Consider the following 26,716-nt stretch of genomic DNA (forward strand, 5'->3'; position numbering starts at 1 on the left):
CAGAGAGACCTATCACTGGTCTCCCCTTTAGAATTCACAAGTTATTCCCATTGTTTCTTTGTTTTTGTTGTTGTTGTTTTGTGTAACCCTCTTATCCTAGGCTGAATTCATAATATAATATTTTTATAATATTTTCTCTAAATGTGAACCATGGCTTAGTTTTATATAGTGTATACACATATATTTTTATTAGAAAATTTACCTAATAGTGCAATTTATAAAAATTTCAGTATAAAATATAAAAATTGGTAGGATATTGACTAATTCTTTTTTTAAAAAACAACCTCTTTTTAATGGTACCCAATACCATAATGTATGGTATCCAACTATTGTTATATTGTATACTAATATCATTATAATGAATATTTAACAGCACAGACAGTAAAGTTCTGTCATATCATCCTAAAATTGACTTTTTCCCCTATAATTGAACTTGAATCTACTTTAAAAGAGCTAATAGTAACTTTTCTTCTCCATACTAAGTACATCTTGTTTTGATCCCCACTGATTTTCTAAGGTACTTTTTATTAACATACTCCCCCCCCCCCCTTTTGCTCAGTTACATGCTAAGGCAGTTTTCAGCATTCATCTATTTGCAAGTTTATGGATTCCATATTTTCCTACCACCTTCCTTTCCCTCTTCCCTTCCCATAGTGGTGAATAGGCTTGTAAAAGTTGTACATGTAAATCATATTTTACATATTTCCATATTAATCATGTTGTGAAAATGGAATTTAATCTAAGGAGAAAGAAAGAAAAAAACATTAAAGAAGTTTTAAAAAGTAAACATAATGTGCTTTAAAATTCATATATTTTTCTCTGATTGTGGATGACATTTTCCTTAACTGGTCTCTCAGGACTGTCCATGATCACTGAACTGCTGAGAGGAGTTGTATCCATCATAGTTGATCATCTTATAAAGTTGCTGTTGGTACATACAATGGTCTTCCGGTTCTACTGTCTTCACTTAGCATCAATTCACTCAAGTCTTTTCAGAGTTTTCTAAAGTCTGCTCATGATTTCTTTTTTGGGGCGGGGTTTGCAAGACAGTAGGTTAAGTGACTTGCTCAAGGTCACACAGCTAAGTAATTATTAAGTGTCTGAGGCCATATTTGAACTCAGGTCCTCCTGCTCATGAGTTTTTACTTGTGTTCCATAACATTCATGTACAATAACTTATTCAGTTATTCCCCAATTAATGGATATTCCCTCAATTTTTGATTCTTTGTCACTACAAAAAGAAGTGCTATAAATATTTTTGTACATGTGGATCTTTCCCACATGTCTCTTTGTGATATAGCCCTAGTAATGGTATTGTTGAATCAAATGTATGCATAGTTTTATTGTCCTTTGGGCAATAATAAAAACAATAAAAAACACATTCATATTTCATGTGTTCTAACAAAATAGACCCAATATTTGAAAAATGCAGTGAAGAGTAAAGAAGAGAAGAATGATACAAATACAGGAAATGTCCAAGATAATGGGATGAGATTTACTAAGCAGTAACATCTGCTATAATATAAAGTATAATCTTAACTTTGCTAAAGTCCATCACTTTATATTACTCTCTTTTTCAGACATCTTTAAGCACTCAAGCCTTTTCCTAATCATATGATATCTGTTGGTTTCATTATTGATGTGATCAGTTATGCTGATAGTTTTTCTAATATTGAAGCAACCTTGCATTCCTGGTAGAAATCCAATCTGGTCATAATGTATGCTCCTTGTGATAGATTGCTGTAATCTCTTTGTTAGTATTAATTTAAACTTTTGCATCAATATTCATTAGGAAAATTGGTCTACATTTTTCTTTCTCTGTTTTGGCTCTTCCTGAGCTGGTATCAGCATTAAGAATGTGTTGTAAAGAAATTTGGAGGGACTCCTCCACCTATTTTTCCAAATAATTTATATAGTGTTCTTTAAATGTTTGATAAAATTCATTTGTCAATCCATCTATTAAGAATTTTTTCTTAGGAAGTTCATTAATGTCTTTTCAAATTATTTTTCTCTGATTGGACTATTTAATTTTATTCTTTTCTTAATCTGGGTAATTTATCTTTTTAAATAGATATGCATCCATTTTTTTTAGATTGTCAAATTTATTGACCTATAATTAAGCAAAATAGCTCCTAACACTTGTCTTAATTTGCCCTTCACTGGTGCTGAATTCAACCTTTTATTTTTGTTAATATTAATTTGTTTTTTCGTTCTGTTTTTAAAAATCACATTAACCAATAATTTGTCTATTTTTATTGGTTTCATGAAATCAGCTCCTAGTTTTATTTATTAGTTAAATGTTTTTTTTTATTTTCGATTTGATTAATCTCTCCTTTGATTTTTTCAGGATTTCCAGTTTGGTGCTTAATTAGGGATTTTTAACTTGATATTATTCTAGTTTCTTTTTAGTTGCATGCTAAATTAGGGATCTGTTTTTTCTCTATTTTATTCTATGTTTTTTCTCTGTAAGCAATTAGAAATATAAATTTTCCCCTAAGTACTGCTTTGGTTGCATCCAGTAAATTTTGATATGTTATCACATTTTTGTGATTTCTTTTAATGAAATTATCAACTGTTTCTATGATTTGTTCTTTGGCTCACTTGTTTTTTAGGATTAGATTAATTTCTGTTTAATTTTTAATCTCTCCATTGTTCATTATTGAATGTTATTCTTAATGCATTATAATCTGTTAAAGAATGTGTTTATTATTTCTGCTTTTTTTTTTTTAGGTTTTTAGGTTTTTTTCTTAAGGCAAACGGGGTTAAGTGGCTTGCCCAAGGCCACATAGCTAGGTAATTATTAAGTGTCTGAGACCGGATTTGAACCCAGGTACTCCTGGCTCCAGGGCTGGTGCTTTATCCACTATGCCACCTAGCTGCCCCCTATTTCTGCTTTTCTGCATTTGGTGGTAAAGTTCTTATAATCTAATCATGCTCAATTTTCATGGAAGTGTTGTATACTATCCCTTTCTATTCCTTTTAATTTTTTCCAGATTTCTCTCATATCTAACTTTTCTGGATTTTTTTTAACCTCCTTAACTTATTCCCTATTTATTTTTGGTTAGATTTATCTACTTCTGAGAGGAAAAAGTTTTATTTTTTAACTTCTTGGATTTTGTTTTGTCATATGTCGATCCACTAGTATATTTTTGTCATCCATTCCCTACTGTAACTCATTCGACTTCTTCAAATATTTATAAGGTATAGAAATCTAGAAGAAAAAGGAGAGAAGGGGGATGGGGAGGGGACGGGGTATGTGGATGATAGAGGAAAGGGTAGATCATAGGAGAGGATAGTCAGCAACACAATTTTTTTTACTTTTTACAAGGTGGTGGGATTGGTTGATCTGTCTGGGACCACGGGGCCAGGTGGTTGCTGGGTCTCTGGGTTGGGATATGGGATTGGGGCCTCCTGGCCCCAGGGCTGGTTCTCTGTCCCCTATGCCACTTGGCTGCCCCCCAGTATATTTTAGAAGAGGGACAGAGTGAAAGGAGAGAAAATATAATAGATGGTAGTGGAGAGGAATAGATGGAGGGAACAGCAACAGCAACTGGGCAAAAATAACGAAGTAACTTCTATGATGGACTGACTTATGATAAAGAATGTGATCCACCCAAGTATGACGGTATCAGAACAGAGACTGAAACACATTTTTTTCTCTTTCTTTCGCTTTATTTCTCATGAGGTTTTATATTTTTGTTGTGGGGGCATTATGTTTACTCTTAGAAGAATAATTTAGTAAAGTATAAATAAGTTAAAGAAAATTTTAAAAAATTTAGATGTTATATTATTTGATACATATGTTTAGTATTGATATGACTCCATTGTATATATGGTACTTTTCAGCAAAATATAGTTTCCATCTTTTTCTCTTTTATTTAGAACTATTTTTACTTTTACTTTGTCTGAGATCAGTATTGCTATACCTGCTTTTTTTTTTTTGTTTTGGGGTTTGATAATAATTTTTATGTTATCTCTCCTTGTTCTGTTTTCTAAGTCAGTTGTTTTTTTCATTGAGAAATTTCACGTTTTCTTTTATTTTTTAACTTTTTGGATTTTGTTTTGTCATATCTTGGTCTCACAGAATCACTAGTTTCCACTTGCTCCAATTTTTGTTTATATTTTTCATGCTATTAATTAATTTTTCAAGATTCTCTTGAATTGATTTCATGTCTTTTCCCATTTTTTCTTCTATTTCTCTAATTTGCTTTTAAAAATGCTTTTTAACCTTCTCCAGTTATTCTTTTTTTTTTTTTTAGGTTTTTGCAAGGCAAACGGGGTTAAGTGGCTTGCCCAAGGCCACACAGCTAGGTAATTATCAAGTGTCTGAGACCAGATTTGAACCCAGGAACTCCTGACTCCAGGGCCCATGCTTTATCCACTACGACACCTAGCTGCCCCCAGTTATTCTTTTTGGTCTTGAGACCAAACTACATTTTTCTTTAAGGCTTCACATGAAGTCATTTTGACATTATTGTTCCCTTCCAAATTTATACCTTGATTTTCCCTATGATCATAATAACTTTCTGTAGTCAAGCTTTTTTGTTTGTTCATTTTTCTGCCTTTTTTTGGTGACGTTTTGTTTTTTATGTAAGAGTCAGATTTTGATCTTGCATTGTCCTGAGCTTTTGTCCTAAGACTTTGAGTCTTACTATTGGCTTTCATTGGACTTGTGAGGTTAGATGCTTGCTTTTCCTAGAGGCTTGTCCTGGGTATGGGGTTTAATTGTTGGTCTTCTCTAGGGGTGTTGCTATGGAAATTGAGTTTCTCCCTTGGTAGGTCATAGAGGCAAGGTCTTGCTGTTGACCATCCTGGGGTGAGGCTTCACTACTGAGCATCAATGAGTTCAATGCTTATTTGTGATTTATGCTGGGGGAGGGGTCACTGAGGTGTTGTCTTGCTATGCAGCACAGACTGTCTATTTGCCTAGGGGGCAGCTGGCTTGCAGGAGAGTGGGCTTCACTGGTGGATTGTCCCAGATTTAGAGCCTTCCTATTGGCTCCCAGCAATGACTGCTGCTGCTGCTGTTCTTGGTCCTATCTTCCCTCCTAACCCAGTGAGATAGGCCTTTCCTTCTATGCTTATAATAAGCTCTTTCCCTGTTCCTAGATTTCAAGTTGTTTGGAGGGGAGTTTGGGAGGACTTAAAGGATTCTTTCCTCACTCTGCCATCTTGGCACAAGAAATCTGATATTATAGTTCTATGTGTAGCTTGAGCTCATCTTACTTCCCTTACTAAATTATAAGCAATTAAGAACAGATGCTTTTTATTATTTATCTTGGTCAAGCCTCCAAGAAAAACATGCAACTAAGCCTTTGAAGCCCAATGGAAGCTAGTAGTAAGACCCAAAGTCCTGAAACAAAAAGTCTTAATAATCCCTGTGGTAACTTAAACAGAGGTGGAACTCAGAAAATATTTGAATTCAAATGAAATTCTTATGGGACATATATGGTAAGAACTACCCAGTAAAGAAGTGATTCACTTAATATTAAAATATTAAAGCACTAACTCATGTAGCACTAGACCACTGAATTTTAATAATGTGAAAAATAATGATAATTCTATAAGATCAACATTTGAGGATTAGATATGAGGTCCTTTGACAGCTAGGTGACATAGATAGAACACTGGACTTGGAATCAAAAAAAAATCATCTTCTTGAATTCAAATCTGATCAAAGTCACTTACTATTTGTGTGATCCTGGGCAAGTCGTTAATTCCCTAGATTTTAAATAGCAGATTAGAAAGCTTTTTTTTTAAAATCTAATTTACTGATTCAGAACTAGACAGATACTCTGTTTTTCCTGATAGTTTAATTTTTTGTTCAGGTATTTCTAGTAAAATGACATTATAAAATGCCACTATATTATTACATACTTGTACATTTCCTTAATATAGTTATTCCATTTTGACTTTAGTATTTCAAATACTTGACACCAATTGTATGCAAATACAATTATTTTACTCCTATAAATATCACTAAATAGTACCTATTTTCATACTAGTTTATAGAGCCTACAGAGTACATTCCTCTTAGAAATTATAAATCTTAATATACTCATTTTACAGAGGAGAAAAATGGAATCATAGCCCAAGTATTTTGATTTGGAACTTAAAGTAGAGCAAATACTCAAATTAAAGTTTTGCACCTTAGTTTATTGAGTTGTTTGTACTTTTCATTTTTTTTTTTGCAAGGCAGTGGGGTTAAGTGACTTGCCTATGGTCACACAGCTAAGTAATTATGTGTCTAAGGCTGGATTTGAACTGAGGTCCTCCTGACTCCAGGACCTGACTCTATCCATTGTGGCACCTAGTTGTCCCTACTTTTCATTTTTTTAAAAAAATTTATTTAAGTCAATGGAGTTAAATGACTTGCCCAAGTCACACAGCTAGGCAATTTGTAAGTACCTGAGGTTAAATTTGAACTCAGGTCCTCCTGACTCCAGGGCTGGTGCTCTATCCTCTGCACCATCTAGTGGCCATTTTGTACTGTTCATTAAAGAGAATTTGTTGCATGAATCAATTGATCTATCTGTCTATCTCCCTATCACCTACTTATCTATGTGTCTGTATGTATGCATGTATGTACACATATGTGTTCAAATAATATCTACTATTTTTCTATATTCATAAAAAGTATAACTACTAAAATAATTACAAAAATATGGCAGTCATAGTAGATCAAGTTTAAATTACCCAGTTCTCTCTTTTGGTTGTTTATCTTCCTCATTATGAGTCAGAAGAAATTGTAATTTGAATAATTTTTTTTCTTTATAAGAACATGATGCATATCATATTTGTAATAAAAGGGGCAGATTTACAAGAATTGACAATTTTGGCAAATCTGCCAAACTTTATAATGATAGATTGAATCTTCACATTTCAAGATTGACATCTTGAATTATAACCTAAGCCTTATCTAAATTCTAATTTATATAGAACATTTTTATTTGCATTGTTTAATATAAGATAAACTAATTTTTCATATATCTTGGCCTGATTAATGTATAACTTCATGCCCTAGCATTATCTTTTATTCTAGGAAGATAGTTTTAATACAATAATCTGCAAAATCTGTTCTCTTTATTTCTTCACTATTTTGTATGTTAGAGGTTTGAGATGAAAAGTTGGGTTTTTTTTAAGAACTGTACTTTTCAGGATTAGCTATGTTTGTACTGGGAGAAAAATTGCTTTTATATTCAAAAAATTGAAAGTACTATTAATACATTGCTGACTCCTATTGCATTTTTATTCTAAATGGCAAAGACTTTTCAGGTTTACTGTATATCACTGGAATCAAGCATCCTGTACTACATTTTTCTGTGCTAAGGTTATAGCTTGTGTTTATAATTTATAAACTCTCAAGTTCTCTCTGGCAAATGATCTTTTCTGATTGACTTCCTTTGTACACTACCTAGTCATCAATTTATACATATAAGTATTTTATGAATGCTTTTTAATTGTGATGCATTCACACTTAATCCATGCCAAGTAACCCTCCTAAACCTCCTCACCAGGGTAAATTGGGCATAGTGTTAGAGCAAAACTAGAAGACTAAAGGAAAATATTCTGCTTCTATGTTGTGTTCTGTTTGCCAACAATATTATCTCCTAAGATTTAGTTTTAAAATTGTTTTCCCAGCTATTCTATGCTCATTTATTTTCTTTAAAAAATTAAATTAAGTTTTTATTGATATTTTATCTTCTTATATCACCATAGCATACCTTGTATCCCTGTCCAAGAGCTATTCCAAATAACAAAGAGTATATATTTTGAAGAGAGAAAAAAATGTCAGCAAAAGGGATTGATAATGTTGAAAATGTTCAAAAACATGTAGCAGGTATAACACCTATGAATCTCCCAGCTCCATGAAGGGATAGGTTGGGATTATCTTCTCATCTCTTCATTTGAGATCCTTTGAATTTTGTTATATTTAGCTTTTATTTTTTTGTGTGTGTATAGTTCTTTACATTTTCATTATTTATCTTATATGATTTGGAACATTTTTGCTTTTAACTGGGAATATTTTGGAATTCTTTGAGATCTATTTCAGAATAGTTATTAGTCATATAAATTTAATAATTTTTATATATCTTCTATACTAAACCCTCAGAGTGATCTGATACATATTTTCCCTCCATTCAACCATTTCCCTTTTTATATTAGATACTTTAATGTTGTCTGTGTAAAAGAAATTTTTCAGTTTCAGTCTCTTTCATCTGCTTTTAACTTGGTTGAAATTTCTTTGGTTACTTTAATCTTTTTTTTTTTAAGATATCCCCATTTCCACCAACTCTCTTTCCCTCACCCCTTTCCCTTAATCCTAATTCCTCATACCAAAAATGACTAATCTGTAAACATATTAAGCATAAATGTGTATGTACAACATTAACCTGACTTTTTGCCACCGAGGGGAGGGGGTGGGAAGGAAGGATGGAAGGAAATTTTGTAACTTAAAAATCCACATATGCATATGGATGAATGTTGAAAAACTTTTCTAACATCTATTTGGGAAAATAAAATATTATAAAAAATATATTTCTTCCCCTTCTTTTCTCCTGTCAGTCAAGGAGAATCCCTTCTCCTTCCCCCTCCTTCACCTAGTTCTAATCATTAGTTTTTAAATAAAGGATTTATTTCACTGTCTTCATCATACATATTCATTTTCTGTTCTAGAATCTTTTTCTCTGATTCATGACTCTTATAATTATCTGGTCTCTTTTGTCTTTGTATTCTTTGTACAATAAAAGCTTCCATGGTATCCATTATGCCTCACTTTGAGAACTGTGCCAATTATTGCAGGTATTTGAAAGTACATAGCCTTATGGCAGGGCCTCTCGCCTAATACATGTCTGATTATAAATTCCATCATTGGTCTTTACCCTTACTTGTTGACCTCTTTTCTCCCTATATTTGCCAGGAAGTCTCTCCACTGTGTCTATGTTTTCTCCCTTTTCTAGGTACTAGTTACTCTCCAGAGGTTCCAGCTCTCCAATCCTAAAACAGATAAAGTTTTTAAGCATCAAATCTTTCAGAAGTGAAAGGAGAACTCTGGTGGAGATATTAATGAAGAAACAGATAGGGGGTATTATAAATAGAACTTGTTATCATTTTGTATACAATGTGAGAGAGACTTTTTTATTGGTCCCTCTCTTTTCACTCTATTGTTACTATTGTCTTATTTTATTTCATCTTCCTGTGTGTCTACTGTTTGGGGTGATTGAAATATAAACAACTTCTTTAGCTCATTTTTTTTCCTTAAAATGTTTATGATTAAACATCATCTTTTATCCTATCAGGAGTTTTATGATTAAAACTCAGATTTGCAAGATCAGTCACCCTGGGCTGCATTTTGAGCTTCATTGCTTGAAATACATTCTTCCATTCCCTTTTTTTTTTCATGGGGGCAGCATAGTCTTGAATGTCCTTTCCTTTGTATTTGAACGTCTTTGTCTTGATGGCCTGCAGAACTTGTTTCCATATTGAATTATTAAATTTTGCCACAATGTTTCTTAGAGTTTACAGCCTTGGGTGTTTTCTGGAGACAATCTGAATTCTTTCCAATGGAATTTCATTTTCCATGTTCAGAAACTCTGGAAAGTTCTCTTTTATTATTTCCTTCATTATGATGTCATGGTTATTTGTGTTGTTCTGGGAGACTTATTATTCTTAGATTATCTCTGTTCATTCTGTCTTGAAGATCAATGTTTTGCTGGATGGTGAGAACATTTTCTTTTAATGTTATTGTTTTTTGGTTCTCTTTTTCTGGTTGTCCTTTACTTAAATGTAATTGCATTTCTAACCTATTGTTCTCTTGTCTCTTTGTGAGGCCACTGTAGCTTCACATTTTTCTTTCCTGCTCATTATTTTTTATGTCTAGGCCATACATTTTTCTCCCATAATTCTCATTTCTTTTCTTAAACCACTCAAGAAACCTGTGTATAGTTTCATGTTTTCAAATTTCACAGAGTTCTCTCTCATCAAGTATTGAATCATTTTCCTTTATTTTGTAGATTTATTCATAGATTCCTGAAGTTGTTTAATATTATCTAGTGGTTATATTTTCTTCTATTATTGTTTTACCTGTTGATTTATCTTTTTTATATTCAAAAAGTTTTTGAGGTTTTTCCTTCCCAAAGTCTTTGGTTTTTTCCCCCCTTCCCACTTTATTTTCCCTATCACTTGCTTTCTGACTCCCTCTCTGATAGTGGTTTCCTTGGGAATTAGATTTCAAAGTTCTCAACTGTCTCCCACATTGAGCAATTTATGGTTCACCTGCTTGATCTCTGTTCCAACTGATTTTTGGGTGGTAGTACATCCCTCTCCCTTTTCTTCAGACTTGGTACAGTTAACTCCATTCTCACCACCCCAACACACATATGGTGTTGTGTCTTGGTGCTTTGTCTTGCTCCCCCACTTCCTCAGTTATTTGGTTCATAACGCACAGTTCAGAGTCTGTTTCCCCCCAGCACTAGACTGCTAGTGCAGCCCCAAAGTGGATTTTTGTTTTTTTTCTAATTCTTTTGGATTCTGGTATCCTAGACCATTGAGACAGCTGAATGCTTTATCTTTGGGGCATAATTTATGTTTTGGAGATGTTTAAGCTGGTTTTTCTCAATTGGTCATGGGGACAAAAGAAAATATCTAGTCTGTAATCTTGTTTTTCAAATGATCCAAAAGTTCTACAGATTTAGTTTCATTTTTACTCTTCAGAGTATTTGTTTTGTTTTTACCAATATTGTAACAATATTGATTTTTTGCCAGAGTTCTTTTTTTCCCTCTTTTTCCTTCTTTCTTTCATTTTGTTTCATCTTGCCTGTTCTTTCTTTCTTTCTTTCTTTCTTTCTTTCTTTCTTTCTTTCTTTCTTTCTTTCTTTCTTTCTTTCTTTCTTTCTTTCTTTTTCTTTCTTTCTTTCTTTCTTTCTTTCTTTCTTTCTTTCTTTCTTTCTTTCTTTCTTTCTTTCTTTCTTTCTTTCTTTCTTTCTTTCTTTCTTTCTTTCTTTCTTTCTTCCTTCCTTCCTTCCTTCCTTCCTTCCTTCCTTCCTTCCTTCCTTCCTTCCTTTCTTTCTTTCTTCTCTCTCTCTCTCTCTCTCCTTCTTTCCTTTTCTTTCTTTCTTTTTTTAGCAAGGCAAGGGGGTTAAGTGGCTTGCCCAAGGCCACACAGCTAGGTAATTGTTAAGTGTCTGAGGCCAGATTTGAATTCAGGTACTCCTGACTCCAAGGCCGATGCTCTATCCACTGTGCCACTTAGTTGAGCTGCCCACCTCTTTTCTTTCATAGCACAAAATGACATGGATTGGCATTGTTGTTGTTCAGTTATTTTTCAGGCATGTCCAACTCTCTGCAATCCCAGGTTGGTTTGGCAACTAGGTGGCTTATTGGATAGATCTCTGGACTTGGAGTCATAAAAGACCTGGGTTCAAATCTGGCCTCAGTTACTTCCTGGCTATGTGACCCTGGAAAGTCACTTAACATCTGTTTGCTATAATTCACTGGAGAAGGAAAGGTCAATCCACTGTGGTATCCTTGCCAAGAAAACCCCATAGACTTATTTTGGTGTGCTGGGGTCCATGGGGGTCATGAATAGTCTGACATAACAGAACAAATGAACATTAGCAATAGCACTTAGCAATGTGTGTCTTAGTAACTGTGAGTGGGAGAGACTGTCTGGGCAAAGTAGCAGAGGGCATTCTGGGTCTAGGTGGCATATACTCATTGAAATAGGTACAGCTAGACACTTCTATCAGCCCCATAGCCTGGAGCTACTAGCTCTTTACCCTGGACCTTTAGAGAGCAACATCCATTTAAGACTTTCCAAGATCTGGTGTTTTGCTAGTGCTTTCTAGGTTCTTGTGTAAAGGTATTCATATTCTAGTGGCTCCTCATTACCCATAGATTTCATAAAAACTCCTTTTGCACTAAGATCTCTTTCCAACCTGATTCCAATTTACCTTCCTAGTTTATTTATACATTACTCCTCTTAATGCTTTCTCTGGTTTAGCACAACTGGTTTTTATCATTCCTCATCCTTTTGACACATCATTTCCTTACCTTCATACAAACTGTCTTTGGACTGTGTTTCTGTCTTGTAATCCCTGGTTTCCTTCGTAACTTAGCTCAGTTAATACCTCCTACACATGGCCCTTCTTGAGCTGTCCAGTTACTGTCTCTTCTCTCAATTAATTATCTTATTATTTTCTATATACATAAATATGTATCTATTTATCTATCTCTCTAGTTAGAATGTAAATTCCTTGAGGTCAAGGCAGTTTTCTTGGTCATTGTTCCCCCAGCACCTAATACAATGCCTGTCATGTATTAGAAACTTCATAAATGTGTCTTAATTGATTGAATTCACTTGACTTATTGTCTATACTCACTGAATCCCAGTATTTTTTTCCTGTTCATAATGGTCCTAAAGAACTCATTAAATTGGTCTACCTTCATTGAAAATAAAAATAAAATTTACAGCATTAGTAATAGCCAAGTTTCAATCCCTTTTCTTTCCTGGCTCCTTTCCTCTCCTGGGTCAGATCTTATTGCTTTTGGGGGGGTGGTGAAGGAAGAGATTGGCTACAGGAAAGTATTTGTAGGGAAGCATTTTCATGTGTGCTTAATATCCAAGTGGGGAGAGGAGGGGATGGAAAGTTATCTTATGATGTTCCTAACCTCCCCATCTTACTGTTATGTTAGGGATCCTGGATCAACTGTATTCAACTTCTGTTCACTCGCTAACTGAAACTGATCCAGGCTTCTGTGTTCTAGAAGTCTGCTCAAGACTTTCTAGAGCCAGCCCTGGGAGTATTCCCCACTCCAGGCCAACATTTGGTCAGATTCTTCCATCTTCTCCTGTTGTCACATATGTGCCTCAGGGAATCCTAGACACCAAGAGCCAGTGCCCAGAGGAACCCCGAGAGCCAGTGCCCAGAGGAGCCTGGAGAGCCATTGGGCATCTGCCTTGAGCATCTGTGGACACTCTTTCATAGCTCTGCTTCATAGAAGTCTAGAGATCTTTTCACTCTCCCTCATGGCTTTTTGGTGTCTTTCAATGATTAGCCAAAGTAAAAGAGCACCCTCTCACCTCAACTTTGTTGTGGGAGACAGAGGCAGCAAATTTTATGTTTATATAAATAAATAAATGAGAGTTAATGAATTAAAGCATTTATGAAGTGTTTTTCATGTATACCATGCTAAGCATTAGGAACACAAATGTAGAAGCCAAGATCCTCCCTGCCCTCAAGGAGAGTACTTGGTAAAATGAGATACTGGAGATCTAGCAGCACTTGGATCTCCAAAGTTATCAGAGTATTGAGTGGGGCAAAGAGAAGCAGATTCCTACATCTGTCTTCATAGCAGAGTTGATATGACCATGGTTCATTATGCTCGAACTGGAGAGGGAATAGGGGAGGAGGAAAGGGTGACAAAGGATCTGTAGGGGAGAACTGGAGAATTCCCGAGACTTTCTTGGCAAAGTGATCTGGACAGGCATTTATCATTGAGGAGAACAGGGCCATGTGTGTGTGTGTGGCAGGTGGCCAGGTAGGAGATGGAACCTTTGAAAGCAAGGAACCTTTGAAAAGGTCTGTTAAGGGGCTGCTATGTGGCACAGTGAATAGAGCACCAGCCCCAAAATCAGGAGGACTGAATTCAAATCCCACCTCAGACACTTAATACATAGCTGTGTGACCTTAGGCAAGTCACTTAACCCCATTGCCTTGCAAAAACCAAAAAAGAAAGAAAGAAAGAAAGAAAGAAAGAAAGAAAGAAAAGATCTTGTAAGTCTTAAAGTGCTTCCTAAATTCTATATGCTGTTATTATTAGTCTATCTTATATAAAGTATATCTCCTTGGTGCCTATCACAGTGTTCTACAGAATATACTCAAAAAAATGTGCTGTTATTATTTTTACTGAATAGCATGTGGATATAGACCAGAGAAGATATTCAGGGGAGGTGGAAACCTCACTGAAGTTGTCCTCAGACTATACAAATGACCTTGACTTTGTGTGTGTGTGTGTATATATACACACATATATGTATATAGACACATATATACATATATGCATGTACATGTCTGTGTAATACAAACACATACACATAATTTTACTTGTAATAACTAAGGGACTAAACTGTCCAGTCTCCATGAACTTTTCAACATAGGAAAGGAGTCAGTATTAGAGTAGTCTTTTCTTTTCTTTAATGTAGAAATGGTTTGGTTCCATTTCCACTAAGAATAAGGAAACTAATAAAGACTTTAAATAACATTAATATGATTACGATTGCCTACCAAATGCTTTAGCTATGTCAACAGTGACTAAACTGGTCCCCATTACCTGAAGGCCATGCATGTTACATTTGATCCCACTTTTTAAAGTTCTCCAAAATCCTTACAGGCATTTGGATACCTAGTCATACAGCCATTGACTCAAGCCCCCACCAATTGTTGCCTCATCTTAAGTTGTCTCCTATACTCCAATTCCACTTGAATCATGACAAAATTACAAACCCATTCTTTTGGGTTAGAAGACCAAAAAGGTGGAGGAATGGTCTCAATTCATGGTATCCATATTATGGGTGAACAGGAACTTCATGCCTTCTAGATGCTATAGAAGAGGGAGAATGACTCTTCCAGTCTGTTAGTTTTAAACCATTCTGTTCTTGCTACTAAGTTTTCTCTCAGAAGCAAGTTGCTTTTGCTTGTAATATGGATATTTGTCTTAGGTGAACTGGGCATGTGTAAAGATTTTCTTCATTTAATTTTTGAAATAAATCAAATAAACACTGAGTGATAAATGATAATTTCTGGTCATCAGTTATTATTTAAACTTGTTTACATGTGTGTGTACCTTTTAACTCTTCTGAATGAATGCAGGATCATACATTAATACATTATTTCATATATAAGACTATTTCTTCTACCAGCTTTTCATTATAGGCTACTTCTTATTGTTATTTTCTTATTATTTTTTTCTTATAAATCCTCCAAAGCATTCTTCTTAACATTTTATGAATCTTCCTTTTCTTCTTTAAATATATTAAGAATAGCAGAAGGTGACATGAAGCTTCCATCTGTTGTCTCTCATTCTTGATATCTAAGTTGGCTACCTCATTTTCACATCATACGTTTTGCTGAACGTATGTCACTTCTTATGTGAAAATTGACATTTGTTAACATCAGACAGCCTTTTCATAATAACTTTGTGTCTTTCCATTGACTTTCATGTGCTTTTGTGTGTTTTTAACCAAGATGGTGGGACCACATAATTTCCAACCCAATAGCACTAAATCTAGAGAATCTCTGTGTTAAAAAGGGAGGATACTTGTAGTGAATAGTTTGGGATTATTGAAAGCAATGTTCACTTTTCAAAACAAAAAAATCCAACTTGATCTCCTCTTACTCAATTCTAGACCTTGCTCATTTGTAGAACCTGAAGAATTTTTTTTAATCATGATCATTTTTATATTTCTTCTAGTTATCTAGACCTTTTCTCATTTTGCAAATGATGAAACAGGTCAAAGTAAGGTAAACCACTGGACTTTCAAAGAAAACTATTTAATGGGGCAAGTCTATCTCAGTGGCCTAGTCTGAGCATTATCCCATTTCATCTACTTTATTTTTCTATGATGGTTAATTAGCCTTTTTAATATTGCTGTATATTTCACTGAGGAAGTTTATAGTGCTTCACGGCTGAACCATAATTAGGATGATAATATCTATTAATCAACCCTTTTGTAGAATTTTTTTTTGCTTTTTTTTTTGTTTGGGATTTGCACGAAATATATCTCCAAAAATGTTCAGCATGTCAGATGGCTTTTACACTCTGTGCCTCTTGATGTCCACTTTACTATTTTTTTTGCAAGTTTTTGCAAGGCAGTGGGGTTAAGGAACTTGTCCAATATCACACAGCTAGTAATTATTAAGTCTCTGAGTCCGAATTTGAACTTAGGTCCTCCTGACCCCAGGGCCAGTGCCCCACTTCACTATTCTTAACAAAACTTAGAAATTTTAAAGTGAAATCTTCAGAAATCCACTGAAACTGTTTTATCTTTGATTTAGAAAATGTTTCTATAAAAAATATAAATATGAGTGTTTCACTATCTGTGTTTATGGACGTCAATAAAAAATAAATCCTTTTGGTTGTGTTGAAATTTAAGAGTTCATAAAGAAATGTATTTTGCTTTAGTGATTGAATACCTTACAGGTGTGTTTTTTTAAACAATAAAATTACTGGAATCATGAGGATTAAAGGCTAAGGAGGAAAATCTTAAGTTAAAGGAAATCTCTTTTGTATATATATACAGCTAAGCCAACTTAAATATCCTTAGACAACTTAAATTTTGCCTTTAGAATCTACCCTCCATAAAAATAGATTAGCTTCTCAATAGATCACATGAAAAACCTCCTAGTCTTAGTATTACTTGCATATTAATAAAACTGAAATAAATTTGATACTTACAGTTGCCTCAGTATGCTTTTATTCAACATGTATTTATTAAGCAATTACTGTATAATATATTATACCAACAGCTTTCAAAATAAGAGATATTCTGAAGAATTAAAAGGGCACTGACTCTGGAGACCTAGGACTGGTATTTATGTCCCAATTCCAACCCTTTCCAGATGTGTGACCAATCATTATACCTAAACTTTAATTTCCTCACTCTGACTCTGTGTGTCACCCCTTCATCAAGTTTATTACAAGTTTGAGGCACCCTGAGAGTTTTTAGCTTTTCAAAACTTTGGCTCTTAAACTCCAATTAATGTGTTTACTTTTTAAAAATATCCAGAGCATACCATGGTTCAAAAAATAACATTTTATCAAACATTATTATAAATATAACTATATAAGCAGATCTTTCCATGTACATGTTGGCCACATTTTTCCAGAGGTTACTATATTCAGCATTGGATTTCAGTGAAGTTTCATATCATAGAACACTTAAATACAGGGGATATGTTTGGAAGCTATTCAATACAAGCTCCCTCTTCTTTCCTTCATTTCAAGATCATTTAAGAAAATCCCCCTGTTCTTTCCTTCTTTACTCCAACCTCTGATAAACAGGTGACCTTTACCTAGCTCAATCCTCTATAATGACCACAGAGGTTTTTTTAATTTAATTTTTTTTAATTAACAGGTATTTGTTCCTTCCTACACCTACTGAGTAAAAAAAACAAAACAAAACCAAAAAAAACTCAACCTCAACCCTTTAATATGTCAAAACAAATCCCCATGCAGTTCATATTGTGTGCCTTTAATTCATTACAACTCTATCAAGGGGCAGGTAGCATGCTTCTTATCAGTTCTCTTGGAATCATGATTGGTCATTGTATTAATCAGAGTCTTTAAGCTGGTAATTCAATATTCAGTGATGGTTATTTTCATGTGTTCCATCTCCTCACATGCTTTTAGATGTAGACATTTTGAAAGAAAGAACAGATTTTGGTTTTTATATCTCCAGAGCCTAGCACATTTTTTTTCTGAAATATAATAGATACTTAAATGTTTATTGAACTGAATAAATGGAATTGAACAGAGCAGAAACAAGGTAGAAGAGGAGTTCAGGTTTGTGAATGTGAACTCTTAGGAATTATGTATTCAGTAAATCATTTACATTGTAGATTCTTTTTATTTTCCTCTACTTTTTTCTCTTTCTTTCTTTCTTTCTTTCTTTTTTTCTTTCTTTCTTTCTTTCTTTCTTTCTTTCTTCCTTCCTTCCTTCCTTCCTTCCTTCCTTCCTTCCTTCCTTCCTTCCTTCCTTTCTTCTTTCTTTCTTTCTTTCTTTCTTTCTTTCTTTCTTTCTTTCTTTCTTTCTTTCTTTCTTTCTTTCTTTCTTTCTTTCTTTTTATTTCTCTCTCCTTCCATTCATCCTTCCTTCCTTCCTTCCTTCCTTCTTCGCAGGCAATTGAGATTAAATGATTTATCCAGGGAGGACTTGAAGGATTTTAATTCTGGTTCTCCTAACTTTCAGGGTCAGTGCTTTATCCACTGTGCCACTTTGTTGCCCCTATGTTGTAGATTTGTGAGAAAGTGATTTGAAAGGAAAGTGGTTTGAATAGGGAGAATAACCATTAACCCAGACATCAAATGATGAAGTCTTATACTTGTATAAAACATTGTGAAAGTTTAGAGTGATAATTGAATTCAAGATAAATACAGAATAGATAAAATTATAATGGACAAATTATAATAGATAATTTATACAGATAGATAAAATATAAGCCTGACATATGTGGGAAATGGAGAGAAGGCATTCTTTTTCTTTTCATCTTAAAACTTAATCATTATATTATATATTAATGTTTATCCAAATAACTGCTCAGGAAACACTTTTGGATTTTAAAATATTTTGATGGAACTTTTAAGTTTAGGTGCAAAACTGTCATGTGGAAGGATTCATTTTGTTTTGCTTGGTTCTTAGAAACAAAGTTAGAAGTTCATGAGATACCAATTTAGGATTGATATCAGAGAATACACTCCCCCCCCAAAAAAAGTTCATCTATTTTATTTTTTTTTAACATTTATCCATTTGTGTATATATATAAAAATATATATATATATATATATATATATATATATATATATATATATATATAAATTACAAATTTTCATTCCATCCTCCCTTCCTACCCTTCTCCCCTCAGCAGGGAACAGTCAGGTTACCATTGTACATACATATTTTTTTATTTGAGGGGTTTAAAGAAACATGGTGTTTAATGTTAAAGCTCGACACCCTCCAGAAAAAGGCTCAGGGCTGGAGTCAAAGCAGTGGGATGGAGGCAGGCGAACTTCCTCAAATGGTAAAGAGGATGAGGACGGCTACCATCAAATAGAAAAGCCCATAGCTTCAGACAGGGAAAGCCCAGGATGGCGTAGGAGAAGAGCTGCTGTTTGGTGGATGGGTTCCTGGAATATCCAATGATTAAACTGCCAAACACCATCCCATACCTGTCCCTGAGTCAACCATCCCAACTGTGGTGCCCCAGTCCCAATAAACTTGGCAGCTGTGTCAATATCCCGGGAAATAGCACTGGTCTGGAAGTCCCAACGGGCCAACTGGAGTGGGTACTGCTAGATGTGGGCTGTTCAAATTACATCTCTGACCTATTCAGGACAGATGCAGACACAGGCCTGACCAGACCCCTGGTACAGCAGCAGATCAGGATTGGAGAAATGAGGAGTGCCCCCGTGGACTGCATTCTGCTCTATATACTCCCAGTGTCAGCGTTTCTCTGCCCTAGAGCCCCACTCCCGCCTCATACATACATATTTTTGATAAGCATATTTACAGATTAGTCATTTTTTCAATATGAGGAATTAGGATTAAGGGAAAGAGATACATAAGAGATAATTTTTTGTAAAGTGTTCATCAGATTCTGAAGGGTTAGTTTTTTCCTTTGTGTGTGTGTTGTTTTTCTTCCTCTGGATCGAGATAAAATTGTCCCTAGACAGTCTAATGTGCTTGTCCTAGCTCTCTAAACTGCTCTGAGAGGAGCTGCTTCCATCAAGGTTGATCATCTCACAATGCTGTTGTTAATGTATACATTGTTCTCTTGGTTCTGCTCCTTTTGCTCAGCATCAGATCCTATAAGTCATTCCATGCTTCTCTAGAGTTCAGACATTTATGGTTTCTTATAGAACAGTAATATTACATAGTATTCATATACCACAACTTGTTTGACCCATTCCCCAATGATGGGCATCCTCTCACTTTCCAATTCTTTGGCATTATAGAAAGAGCAGCTATGAATATTTTGTAATATGTCGGACTTTTCCCATTTATGATTTCTTCTGGATTATAGGCCTAGAATTGGAATTGTTGGGTCAAAAGGAATAAAGATTTTTATTGCTCTTTGGGCATAGTTCCAAATTGCTCCCTAGAAATGTTGGATTGATCATTTTCCTTTTTTCTCATCTTAGCCAATCTGATAGGGGTGAGGTGATAGTTCAAATCAATAATGATTTGGAGCATTTTTTCATATGATTATATATAACTTTAATTTCCTGATTATACATAACTTTAATTTCCATAAGACACTTTTAAAATTAGAGATACCCATGTATCTATATAGTGAAATGGGCTGTTTTGGAAAGTAGTAAAATCTGGATAATTATTTTTTTGGGAATGTTAACAATTAGAATTTTCATTCTAGTTAGAAGATGGCACAGATTATTTCATAGTTTCCCCTCCACTTCAAGTTTTCTTTCTTAAAAGAAAATATTATATAGAAAACTTCAGGATAAAGGATAAAAAATTAGGAGAGGATGGGCAATTTGGAACAAAATAGAGGCAGTTAAGCTTATTTTCAATCCTTTGAAACTGTCAGATGAAATACATATTTTTCTAAGATACATAATTTCATATTGAACCTTTCCAAAAATAAAAGAATTTGCTTTTGGATGTGTTAGCTTATCTGATTCCATTAATAATACCATAAAGCAAATGATGTGATTATTAATTATTATCTACATTTGCAAATGAAAAAAAAGTGAGTCAAAGTGATTGAATGATTGGTTAAAGATCAGAGCACCAGTAGGTAGGCAGATTTAGATTTGTCTCTGTTTTCAGAGTCTAAGTGGAATCTCTTTCTACTGTGCCAGAAAGAATAAAATTGGTAAAGTACACTTATGAATAGATCTCCCACATGAAGCTGTCCCCCTTCTATATGCTGCCTGTCTAGCCCACGTCCTCACAAATTGGATTCATAGATAATGTTAAAATTATTGTACAACCCATAAAGAAAGAAAAGTGAGAGCTGGGCAGAATTGGAAAAATCCTCATAGCTTTCCTTCCTCCAGGTTATTGGTTACCACAGAATGACTTCTTGCCAAAGAAGAAAGGAAAAAAACAGAGATAATGGACATTAGTGTCCCAGCTCCAATTTAGTTTGTAATTTTATTAACCCTCTTTCCCATTGCTGAGAATATCATCCTTCTCAAAGCAGCCAGAGGTGTGAAAGGCAGCAGGAAAGACTTTTTTTTTCCTCCTTCTGGAGCTTCAACAGGAAAGCTGTTTCTTTGAAACACTGGAGAATATAGAAGAGCATAATATAATAGTATTACTCTATATTAAATAGAGGGTAGAAACACAGAAGCTTCAAAAGAGAATTACAGTGAATAAATAAATTGAGGAGTTAGCATACTGATAAAATATTTCACTATTATTCTGAACCAACAATTTTAAAGCAGCAAAAATAGAAGTGAGCTTCCTCAAAGAGATAAGTTTTCTTCATTAACCTTCTCATTGCTTCTCAGCTCTGCAGGAGTTTCAAGTGACATACCTCGTAATTTAAGAGTTGCCTCCAATTGTGCCTTTATGTTTGAAATGTCTAGATTTACTTCTTGGAGATTGGTGCCTTTGGAGGGCAAAACTGTTGAGTGAGTTATATAAATGTTCACATATACTGGCAGAGGACCTTCACACACTCAATATTTTATATAACACACATCATGTACAGAAAAAAGATATTTCTCTATATAACATGCTTGATTTTCCTAGAAGCTTAATCATCTGCCCCTGAAGATCCTGGAATTCCCATTCTTTATCCTTTTCAACACTATTTCTCTCAAAATATATTTTCCCCTTTCCCTTCATATAGGATTACATTTTTTTCATGCTGTTTATCCAGTCAACTCTACCTTTTCCTCCTTGAATTCCCTCAGGTTTTTGGTAGTCTTGCAGTACAAAAAGAGATAAAGCATCATTCTATGGCAGTCCATAAACCGTTTTTGTATTGTTAGTATCATGGCTGAAGTCATGTATATGTAGAATACCATTTGTGATGTCATTCTCTTTATTCATTCTACTTCTATCTACTCACATTTACTACTACCCATTTTGGGGGTATTCAGTTATCTTTTCTTTCAACTATTGTAATAACTTCCTAATTTATCTCTTTGCTTCTAATTTTTTCTGTAAACAATCATTCCCCACACAGTTACAAGATGATCTTCCTAAAGTAGTAGATCCCCATTGTCTGCATGATAGTCCCTCACTTGAGATTTAAAACCCTTTCCCTGGCTTCCTGCTGTGTTGTTGTTGTGGGGGTTTTTTTTAGGCTTTTGCAAGGCAAATGGGGTTAAGTGGCTTGCCCAAGGCCACACAGCTAGGTAATTATTAAAAATCTGAGACCGGATTTGAACCCAAGGTACTCCTGACTCCAAGGCTGGTGCTTTATCCACTGTGCCATCTAGCTGCCCCTCCAGCTGTGTTTTTAACTTTATTTCATTCAGTTCATCTTCATGAGCTTTATCTCCAACCAAAGTAGATACCTCCTTTAATTTCTCTGTCCTTAGTTCTCTTTAAATAATACTTTTTTATATGAAAGTTTTATCCATTCAGTGGAATGTGAACTCTTTGAGGATAGACACTGCTTTGTTTTTGTCTTTGTATGGCCAGTATTAATCAGAGTAATTTAAGTATGATAAATCTTTTATCAGTATCAGTTAGATTAGAATAAAACCTATTTTAGAATTCCCTTTGATTTCATTGACAAACATCTCAAATAGTTCTCTACTATACGTAGTTCTCTGATATATAATAAGTAATATAAAATATATTTTCTATGATGTGAACATAGATCATCAGCTAAGATCAGTAGGTAGGCAGATTTAGATATAAGCCTATATTAGATAGAAATTGTGGCCATATATGTGCACAATTTAAAAATCTACATTTTGACTTTTAAGATGATTATTCATTAACATGTATGAGTATGTGTGAATATGATATCTGAATTATGAGATCTGATGTGGACCCCATCACATGTAGACTCTGATACTTTTTAACTATCCATCTACTTGTGCTCCAGTCATTGTAAAGTATATCCTTCTGTAGTATCTATCCCCATGATATGCTTCTAACACATGGGGTTAGTGATAATAGACTCTGATTTGTAAAAGTTGCTGATTTCTGAAGTGTAGGTGCTCATATTATGAATTTAACAATTGATTCTCAAGAGTCAGTATGAGCCAACTCCAGAATATTCCTGATTTTATCACCCCCATGTACTTATCTATTAATTTCTCAATTTTTATAATCAACCATGAATTCTCAATATATCTGCAACTGTCTACTAGAAATTTTCAAGAATTCAACATGTCCCAAATTGAATTTATGTATTCTAGTTCAGTCCTTTCTCGCAATCTTTATTCTTATTGATAGTTACCCGTCTACTAAGTCTGTAAAATTTGAAATTATCTTTTATTCTTCTTCAAAGAATAAATTTCAAAGTTTTGTTATTTTAGCATTCATTTTTACGTCCTTTCTATTCCCACTGCTTTCACCCAGTTTAAATATGTAGATTATAGATCATAGGAGTTAGTATTGAAAAGATCCTTGGAATCATCTAATTTTCCCCATTTACTTGACAAACCATGAAACTTATCACTTTTGGTCAGATTATAACCTATATTGCTGGCTTTCCTATAGTCATTATTTCCACACGAACATCACCCCCCTTTCCATCTCTTTTGCACATCTGTTTTCAGCCCTCTTCTTTTTATCCTTCTATAATCTCTCCTTGGGTGATTTACTTCAGACTGCTTCAGTTATCACCTCTGTGCAGATGTCTCCTGATTTTATATCTGCACTCCTAACCTTTCTCCAAGTTCTCATCCTGGATTTTCAACTTCCTGACTGCTCTGCTGGGATATCCTGCTGGCACTACAAACACAAAAAGGAAGCCAATTAATCAACTTGTCCAACAAAGGTCCTACTTATTTTTTTTTAAGATTTTTCAAGGCAATGGGGTTAAGTGGCTTGCCCAAGCCCACAGGGCTAGGTAATTATTAAGTGTCTGAGGTTAGATTTGAACCCAGGTACTCCTTACTCCAAGGCCAGTGCTCTATTCACTGTGCCACCTAGCTGCTCCCAAAGGTCCTACTTCTGACAACTATTTTTAAAAAGGTTTGTTTTATTTTAATGTATCATAGTCATTTCTGGATATTTCATACAGACATACACCTGGTGGTTATGCCATGCAAATATTCTCTTAAAAACAAAAAAATAACAACAATGACTATTTTTGCCAATGATAATATTCATTTCTTAGTTCCCCATATTTGAAACATTAGTTTACTCTCACTTGTCCCATTGTGTCATCTCCAATATCCAATACCTTGCTATATCTTAATAATTCTTTGTATACTGCTTTTCTTTATTCAATTTCCTTCTTACTTTTTTCATTCCTGCTTTCCTAGTTCAGGTTCTTATTATCTCTTGCCAAAACTATTGAAATATAGTCTTTTAATTGGCTGTTTATCACCAATATTTTTCCTTTTCTTGGTTAACCTAAAACCTACCACCAGATTAAGCTTCCTAAGGCATAGTTAGGTTTATGACATTATTAAGTCAAGAATGAAAAAAAAGGGGAAAAAAGTCAAGCCTGCCTAATTAATGTTACCAGGCATCCAAAGGAAAGATGAGAAACAGTAGATACTGAGAAACAATTCCTGTGGAGATGGCAGTGGTCAGTTGCTTCTTTGGGAACTGGATACCCTGTCTTCTGTGCAACCAGAGATACTGAATACTAAGAAAAGAAATTTCTTGTCACCTGAGTCCTTGATACTATCCAGTAGTTTAAAAATATGATTTTATCATTGGAAGTGACATTAAAAACATGCCATAAGCATCTGCTTTGCCATTGCAACCTAAGGTCCATGAGACTTTTCCTTATAATTTAAAGCTGAAACTTTCTTTTCCTGTTAGTCTGTGAACTTCTTAAGAGCAAGAGTTCTTTCTGCTTTTCTCTTTTGTATCCTCAGAAATTAATGCAGAGTTTTAATTTTGTGGTTATTTAGTCAGTCATGTCTGAATCTTCCTGACCCTGTTTGGGGGTTTTCTTGGCACTAGAGTAATTTGCCATTTCCTTAACTGAAGCTCACAAGGTTCAGTGACTTCCCCAGGGTCACAATTTAGTACAGGGCTTGAATTCTATCCACTGTACCACTAGCTTTGCACCACTTTGTTGTTGTTGTTATTGTGTCATTTTTTTAGTCATGTCTGTCTCTTCATGATACTGTTTATGATTTTCTTGGAAAGATACTGGAGTGATTTGCCATTACCTTCTCCAGCTCATTTTAAAAATGAGAAAATTAAAGATGAGGAAACTTAAGAAAACAGGGTCAAGTGATGTGTCCAGGTCAAGAAACCTAGAAATCCCTAGGATGTCAGCAGATTGCTGATCTTTCTTCCAACCCACCTCTGTAGTCATCATCTTAGAAAACAGGGTGATGTAGAGTACAAGGTCTGGAATCAGGAAGACTCATCTTCCTGAGTTCAAAATGGGCCTCAGATACTTAATCTTTCCATCTTTAACTTTGATAATGCTTCATCATATTTTCTATGTTCCAGTCAATATCAATAATAATATCATACATTAATACAGCTTTATAGATTTTTTCAATGTTAATATCCATATCCTGTCTTTTGAGACAATTCTTGATACTGATTTTGTTCCTTAGGATACATTTAAAGATCATATTATTGTTAATTTTTGAGCCCCTTATACATGTCTAGTAAAAAAAAATTTTAAAGAAAGAATTTTACTTGAGTTTTACAATTTTTCCCCCGTTCTTGCTTCCCTCCCCCCCAATCCCCACAGAAGGAATTTTGCTAGTGTTTACATTAGTTCCATGTTATACATTGATCTCAGTTGAATGTGATGACAGAGAAATCATATCCATAAGGAAGAAAAATGAAGTATGAGATAGTAAAATTACTTAATAATAAAACATTGGGTTTTTTTTTTTCTAATTTGACGGATAATAGTCTTTGGTCTTTGTTCAAAGTCCATAATTCTTTCTCTGGATACAGATGGTATTCTCTATTGCAGATAGCTCAAAATTGTCCCTGGTTGTTGTACTGAAGGGATGAGCAAGTCCATAAGGGTTGCTCATCAACCCCATGTTGCTGTTAGGGTGTACAATGTTTTTCTGGTTCCACTCATCTCGCTCAGCATGAGTTCACGCAAATCTTTCCAGGCTTCCCTGAATTCCCATCCCTCCTGGTTTCTAATAGAACAGTAGTGTTCCATGACATACATATACCATAGTTTGTTAAGCCATTCCCTAATTGAAGGACATTCATTTAATTTCCAATTTTTTTGTCACCAACAGGGCTGCTAAAAATATTTTTGTACAAGTGATGTTTTTACCCTATTTTCATAAACTCTTCAGGGTATAGATCCAGTAGTGGTATTGTTGGATCAAAATGTATACACATTTTTTGTTGCTCTTTGGGCATAATCCAAAATTGTTCTCCAGAAAGGTTAGATGAGTTCACAACTCCACCAACAATGTAATAGTGTCCCAGATTTCCCACAACCATTCCAACATTGATCATTGTCCTTTCTGGTCATATTGGCCAGTCTTAGAGGTGTGAGGTGGTATCTCAGAGATGCTTTAATTTGCATTCCTCTAATAAGCAGTTATTTGGAGCAATTTTTCATATGACTATGGATTCCGTTGATTTCCTCATCTTGTAAATTGCCTTTGCATATCCTTTGACCATTTGTCAGTTGGGGAATGGCTTGGTTTTTTTTTTGAAAATTTGACTCAGTTTATATTTTAGAAATGAGTCCTTTGTCAGAAATACTAGTTGTAAAAATTGTTTCCCAATTTACTACATGTTTTTTGATCTTGGTTACAGTGGTTTTGTCTGTGCAAAAGCTTTTTAATTTAATATAGTCAAAATTATCTAGTTTGCTTTGAATGATGT

The 26,716-nt window shown here is 34.4% G+C and overlaps 1 protein-coding gene and 1 pseudogene across 4 annotated transcripts in view; one reads left to right on the forward strand and one right to left on the reverse strand.

The window, feature by feature from the left end:
- Positions 1 to 26,716, forward strand: part of SDK1 (sidekick cell adhesion molecule 1) — a 1,240,677-nt gene that overhangs the window by 563,856 nt on the left and 650,105 nt on the right. The window lies entirely within an intron of this gene.
- On the reverse strand, positions 18,791 to 19,272 carry LOC141497760 (ATP synthase F(0) complex subunit C1, mitochondrial-like; annotated as a pseudogene).

Source organism: Macrotis lagotis, chromosome X (genome assembly GCF_037893015.1).
Source record: "Macrotis lagotis isolate mMagLag1 chromosome X, bilby.v1.9.chrom.fasta, whole genome shotgun sequence".
NCBI lineage: Eukaryota > Metazoa > Chordata > Mammalia > Peramelemorphia > Peramelidae > Macrotis > Macrotis lagotis.